The sequence below is a fragment of the Phoxinus phoxinus genome (assembly GCF_949152265.1).
Source record: "Phoxinus phoxinus genome assembly, chromosome: 7".
In the NCBI taxonomy this organism is placed as follows: Eukaryota; Metazoa; Chordata; class Actinopteri; order Cypriniformes; family Leuciscidae; genus Phoxinus; species Phoxinus phoxinus.
Genome location: NC_136882.1, coordinates 13,871,816 through 13,879,082, shown reverse-complemented (window position 1 = coordinate 13,879,082; position 7,267 = coordinate 13,871,816). Strand labels below are relative to the sequence as shown.

The window sequence follows — 7,267 nt, the reverse complement described above, 5'->3', positions numbered from 1 at the left end:
CTTACAGAGCATGAGGCATGTTCACTGCCTGTGATTCAAGGGGAAGAATTGAGATTAGGGGAGGGAACGTACAGCATTCATTCATCCTGTTGAAAAATTGTGGGTTACTCTCCGGTCCTCTGAGATAGACGTTCTAAATGCATGCGGACACAAACACCTACATCAGCCTCTCCCATGTTAGATAGACACTGATTTTAGTAAATCATAAAAACCTATTAAAGGGGACCAGCCACGCCCCTTTTTTAAAGTCTTACTTTTGTTATTGGGTGTCTTGCATAGGTTTTCATGATTGATGTGTTATCTGATTTGTTATTCCATCTTATCTGTTTATTGATTGATTATGTAGCTGTCTCTCATGCCTGGGCAAACAGCATGCTGAGAGAGCGTTCGTGGATGGTGCATGCTGTCACTTCGAGAGCTTGTCCATGTTGGCATTGCTGTCACGACTCTACTTCTTTAATACGGAGGCACGTGTCCCCTCTGCTGCTCCTGTTATGGAAATTTTACATTTAGATGTGTTTCTTTTGCTTTTGTATGGGTACAACTTGTATTAACGTTGAACTTTCATTTACTCATAAGCATTTAAAGGAATATAATCATATAAGCTAAAGCACAATAATAAAATATGTAACCAGACATGCATAAGTTGGAATAGGCTTGCAGGAACAATATGTTCTAAGAAGAACTAAGTAGCAAGTGACTTTTTGTACTCCAAGTGTGAAAAATATGTGCGCAGCTTTGATCGAACTAAAGATAGGCAATAGGTGTGAAAAAGAGCAGGGGCTGAGAGAGGGGGTTTTTGGGCAGACATGACGTTGCTCAGACCAGTTAGAATTTGGGTTGGACATGAGATAATGAGCTAAGACATCTCCATTTAAGGTAACAAAGGATTTTTACACAGGGTGTGTTAGGGTATATAACCTTGGCGAAAGGGACTAGCCTTCGCCTTCTCATGTCAGATGCTCTCTGCGTGAGAATGCCATGGGCCTTCTCATACTTAGACACTGTCTGTATGTTGAACGCTTATTTCATGCATGAAATAAAATACTTTGTTTAATCTCTTGAGAATCGACTTTGTCTCCTTCATCCAGGTTTTAATATTGAGTAATTTTCCACAACAAATGGCGACGAGGATGCGATTGCAAAACCGATGATCGTCGTGAGGGGAACAGTTGACTGGCCATCCCGAGAGAACACTCTACGGCTCAATATCCTCAACCTTGAGGAAAGAGAATTGTTCAACTCCTCACGACGACCTAGGTGGACGCAATTAAAGAACTCACAGACAGTGAGACTCACAAGACGGTGAGAGAAAATTTAAATTATTCACATGGTGGATAAGAAAATTATTTGCGTATTGAATATTTTTTCTAAAAGGGTCAGAGTTTTGGAATAAGCGTTTCCAAACAGGGTTTGAGAATAAGCCTAAAAGTAAGTTCTCAAATGCCATGTGTTAATTCTTCTCTAAAAGGGCCAGAGTTTTGAGAATAGGTCTGATAGAAAATTTCTCAAACACCAGACAAGGTGCTCGTTCGAAGTTTCGGACATTAGAGGAGGCACTTGTTTGGGAAAGACCTGCATCGACGGAGACAGGCAATTTTGAAAGTCCTAGATTGACGAATTTAGGCATGTCGTGGTGGCCACGCTGAGAGGAGAATTAACACAGTAAATATAGTGCGTGGTGACCACGCGGGGGAAGATATTTAAATACGCAAATATAAATACTGTTGATTAAGAAGAAGGAAAGAGGAAAATTTATAGGTAAATATAAAGTAATAAAATAATAAATAAAAATACGCAAATATGGATTAATAAAATAAATTAATATAGGGAAATTGAACAAACAAAATTGTCTAAGTAAAAATGTGTAACGAAAATTCAAAAAAGAAGGATGGAGAACAGGTTGATTTCTCGAAGGGTTCATAAAAAATAATGGACAAAATAATGGACAAAGCAATAGGAATTTGGTATCATGAATATGTGCCGTATTTAAAAGAGCAATATGGGTTCAATGGGGGTTTAAGCGTGTCACATTTGACAAAAACAAAAGCAAAATTGGTCTACTCACGTTGTCAAGAGGAAAGACAAGACACATAGAGAAACGCATTATGCAATCTTAAAAATGACGTATCTTTGAAAAATGACGTCTGACATGGTTTCTTCTTCTCCCTATAATGGCATTGTTTTTTTGTTTGTTTTTGTTTTGTGAGAATAAGAGAGGAGGACAGGACTCATCCGGCTCATCTTCCACCTCCTCGCAATCCTAACCAGATTCCAGCAGCCGCAGAAGGACGGGGTCACGCAGTTCCTAACGCACCACACGAACAACCACCACCGCTCTGCAGCCCTCCAGAAAATGAAGGTAAAGACTTTGTTCTGGGATGGATTGGACAGTGACATTTCAAAAGCAATTCAAAAGAGCTGTGTCGGATGGCAATTTGCCTCCACAGTAGAAATGAGACGACACGCAAGACATCATGAAAGCGCAGCGGAAAATCAACGCAGCCAAGCAAGACAAAGACCTCATGTTGGCCCTGGTGACAATGCAAGGTGTGTATATGGGCAACAACAACTCCAACCATCACCAAATGAACCAGAGAGGCAATGGCAGAGGAAGAGGAGAGGACGTGGTCGGGGAAAAGGACATTGGCGTGATGAATGCCCACACGGCGAAGGCGGGGATCAGGCGGATTGAAGGGAGGAGGAGGGGGTGAGCGACGGGGTTCCTGTCTCTCCAACTGATGAGTATAATTTACCTTTATTTTCTGATTTCTGCTCTATGCAATGAAGACTTGCTTGCTAGGGTTTTCTATAAGACTCATATTTCTTTACCCTTGATAGAAATGACTGTTAATGACGTATCTTTACTATTTCTGCTTGACACGGGAGCTTCCAATTTGGTAATTAAAGCGACAAAGTTTGAAAAACCAGTTCCACTATCTGGGAAGACGACTTCTTCCAGAAGTGCAACTGGTCATGTGGTCATAGAACAATATTCGAAAACACTTGAGTGTTCAATTGAAGGGGAAAAATAAAATAATAATGTGCATTGTTTTTTAATTACTAAGTTATGCCCAGTGAATTTAATGCGAAGGGATTTACTTTGTAAGTAGGGTGTTTTTGTTTACTGTGGTGATCAGGGCTTATCAGCTGACATGAGAATGACGCATGAAACTGAAAGCACAGAGGATTTTTCTCTGTTTGTATATGAATGGCAAATTTCTGACACATGTCTGACCACAAAGCGGCTCATGACAGAGTGTTGCCATCTTCTGAATCTATGAGAGACTCAGATTTACATTGCACTTCTCATGTAAGCACTGATCATGATGATGAATATGCGCAGCAATGATTTAATGTTGACATAGAAATTGTGACGACTGACTATGTGTATTGGACTGACCAATGGTGTGTTTTGAATGTGAAATTGACTGACAAACAGACAGTGTTTTATGACATGGAAAATGCACAAGCCTCATATCGCTGGCCAAACCAGTGAAGGCTGAATGGCGTGACGCGGGTCCCTTCATGGCCAGGTGCCATGAACTGACCGACTGGGTCATAATAGATCAAAAAAAAAGAATGATCTGCCAAAATGAAGGTACCAAAAATAGCCATGTCATGAAACACAGAAGTTTGAGAGCAGTCACAGTGTTGGATGAGGAAGTGAAACTAAACAGACTGAGTTTAACACAACTCCCTGTCATAACAGACGGGTTGGAGAGAGTTTCCAAAATGTTTATGGGCTACTGATAAAAAAATTATGTAGGTCTGATTGCAGATTGTGAGCCGATTAAAATAAAGACCAAATCCGACTATAGACCAAAAAGAAAATGCAGTATCCATTGAAAAAGAAAACAGATCAGCAGAGAAGGCTGCAGCTCGACTTCCTGTTCAGATAACCATAGCAATACAGCTGAATGAGGAACTAGGTGACAGAAGCGATGCAACAACAACACGCTTCTGCCTATGATAAAGAGAAATGGAAGAAGGCAGGCCGTGAATATACTGTAAAAATGGACAATGGGGCCCCAGAAACAAATGGAGATGTTTACTATTATGCAAAATAACTGATTTACCAAAGTTTTTTTCCACAGTGGCAGCAGATTTTTGCAGCAGATGTTTTGATTTGTGGTATTAACAATGTGGGCAGGGGTCAGGCAATGAGACAGGGGGGCATCCCAGGCCGCAGAGACCATTCTCAAATGTAATGCTCGATTATATTGAATTATCAAAATCTGACAAAAAGAGATACTGCATAGTGGCAGTCGACATGTTTTCAGAATGGGTAGAAGCCATGCCAACAACAAAGGCAGATTAAAAAAGGAATGGCAAAACTATTCCTACAAGAAATTATCCCACCATGGGAATTTCAAATCCTGAAAAATTATTAAGTGGCAATGGTTCACATTTTGTAAACAGTGCAATTTCAGCAGTTGAAGCATTCCTGGGTACATCCGGAAGCGGGAGGAGCTAACTTACATGAGAATGAGAAAGAGGGGACGCGCACAGCTCTCACCATTTGAGATTCTGTTTGCTCGCCCACCTCAGATGGACTGGGAGGCACGAAATCCTCGAACATTGCCTGACACCACTATTTGTGAGCATGACATGTTGCAATATTGTGTTGAGCTGGATAAGGTGTTCTGTGATAACTCAAAACAGGTCCAGGCAGCAGTTCCAGAGCCAGCTGAGACGGCCCTGCACAGCTTCCGAGGAGAGTTCGTGTTGATAAAGGATCTGAGACGAAAGCATTGGAAGGCGAAAAGGTGACAGGGACCATTCCAGGTTTTGCTGACAACTCAAAATGCGGTGAAAGTCGAGGATCTAGCTCATGCGGTAGCTGCAACGGAAGAAGAATCCCACTCAAAGCTAACGAGTGCCAAACAGAGATCAGACTAACCAGAGACGTGTCATCCCGTAGGTTACCAATTTGAAAACCACCGTCACTGGAGAGCAGACGAATCAATAGTAAGAGACGATTGTGCAATTTCAGGAGTGGTCAGGACTGTATCAAGGACTTTGTGGAACTTTAACGGCGTGGGCATTGAAATAACCTGTCTGATCATATCAACTAGACCTGCCCTGAGACCAAAAATACATCGAGAAACGGGACTGATATCGTCCAAACAAGAACATTTTCTCACCTGACAAGGTTGTAATGTGTGGCAATAGGTCACTAAATCTTATCCTCTTAATTAGTGTGGCTGTAAGCCTAGCACGAGATGATAGCATATAGAGGTGAAAATGACAAAGGGAAAATGGGGTAAGACCATGTATTTTTGTAAGGATCCATGTCAAGGGCAATATGTGTACGGAGGTAATCAGGATGCTATCAGAGAGGGTCTATTGACCAAGGCGGGGTATGTCTCACTTCAGGGTGATTAAATTAGAATATTAGAGTGATGCCAGAGTTTTTGGAATTAGAAGAAATCACTGAAAATTTAGGAGAATTAATAGGGTTAATTCCATGTACTATGTAGAAATTACTGAATGTGAAAATTCTATAGAAATCAAATCAATATCTCCAAAGAAAGTCAAATGCCAGAACCCATCAGAACACAGTACTAGAGACTTTGACAGGGTATGGGCAGTGAAACCGCAATTAGGCGACGTATGTTTATGTAAATTAGGGACCCAACAAGGGGCAATAATGGCTGGTACAGCACACTGTAAAACCACGATAATCATGAATAATAACAAATGTATAACATCTAATGGTACAAATATCACATGTCCAGGTGACGACGATGACCTCGGAGAGACAACAGCTTGAACAGTATGTGCACACCCTTCCTAAGAAATGGATGGGGTGCTGTTATCCAGGACTTTTAGATGTAGGAGGTTTATTTGAAAATATGCAAAATGTTAAGAACCTCTTGTTTTAATTTGACTGACGTCTTTCAAAAAGTATCAGACATAATAGAACACATGAAAATGGTCGTAGCCACTCCAGATGAAATGTCATCTTCACTAGATAATTGGTTCTTGGGCCTGCAGGGGTGGACGAAATTGTTAATAAGTACCATTATGCCAATCGGATGTTTGATTTTGATTTTTCTTTTGATGATTCCATGTTTAATGAATTGTATTTCTAGAATCACGGCTAAGGCAGTGACTGTAACAATGATGAGTATGAGAATGAGTCCAGGGGAATACACAACAGTGATAAGTAGAGCACCAGAGGACGAAGTTAAGGTGTTAGTGGCTGATGATGATGAGGATTATGAGAACAAGAGCGAACATGAGTTTGACTAGGAAATTAAGTAACCATGGAAAAAGTTACCTGTTGTGAATTACTATGATTATGGAAGAGTAAATGTAAAATTGTGTGTATGTTCTTTGAATGAACATATGGGGGATTGTTATGGAAATTTTACATTTAGATGTGTTTCTTTTGCTTTTGTATGGGTACAACTTGTATTAACGTTGAACTTTCATTTACTCATAAGCATTTAAAGGAATATAATCATATAAGCTAAAGCACAATAATAAAATATGTAACCAGACATGCATAAGTTGGAATAGGCTTGCAGGAACAATATGTTCTAAGAAGAACTAAGTAGCAAGTGACTTTTTGTACTCCAAGTGTGAAAAATATGTGCGCAGCTTTGATCGAACTAAAGATAGGCAATAGGTGTGAAAAAGAGCAGGGGCTGAGAGAGGGGGTTTTTGGGCAGACATGACGTTGCTCAGACCAGTTAGAATTTGGGTTGGACATGAGATAATGAGCTAAGACATCTCCATTTAAGGTAACAAAGGATTTTTACACAGGGTGTGTTAGGGTATATAACCTTGGCGAAAGGGACTAGCCTTCGCCTTCTCATGTCAGATGCTCTCTGCGTGAGAATGCCATGGGCCTTCTCATACTTAGACACTGTCTGTATGTTGAACGCTTATTTCATGCATGAAATAAAATACTTTGTTTAATCTCTTGAGAATCGACTTTGTCTCCTTCATCCAGGTTTTAATATTGAGTAATTTTCCACAACACTCCCCAGCTCCCCGCCACTTCTCATGGTAGAGCTGTGGGTCTGGTTAGGACTCTGGGAGACCTGAGGGTTACAGTGGAAGCTTATTTGTCGGGTCCGCCCCCACAAACCTCCAACTCCTCTAGCATAGTTAGGGTTGTTTAGCCAAGTTCCTTTCTCGTCGCCCTCATCTCTCAGGCCGGCATCTTCGGCGACACTGACTTTGCCCACTAGTTCTCAGCAATCCAAAAGCAGACGAAGGGCATAAAGCACATCTTGCCCCGGCGTGACACTGA

General features: G+C 41.0%; 1 long non-coding RNA gene across 1 annotated transcript; it reads left to right on the top strand.

Annotated features, from left to right (window-relative positions):
• The first annotated feature begins 495 nt into the window (after window positions 1-495).
• On the top strand, window positions 496-6,933 carry LOC307001798. Its single transcript, XR_013798327.1, has 2 exons — window positions 496-1,305; window positions 4,666-6,933. It is a non-coding gene; the product is annotated as an uncharacterized lncRNA (long non-coding RNA).
• The last annotated feature ends 334 nt before the right edge of the window (window positions 6,934-7,267 follow it).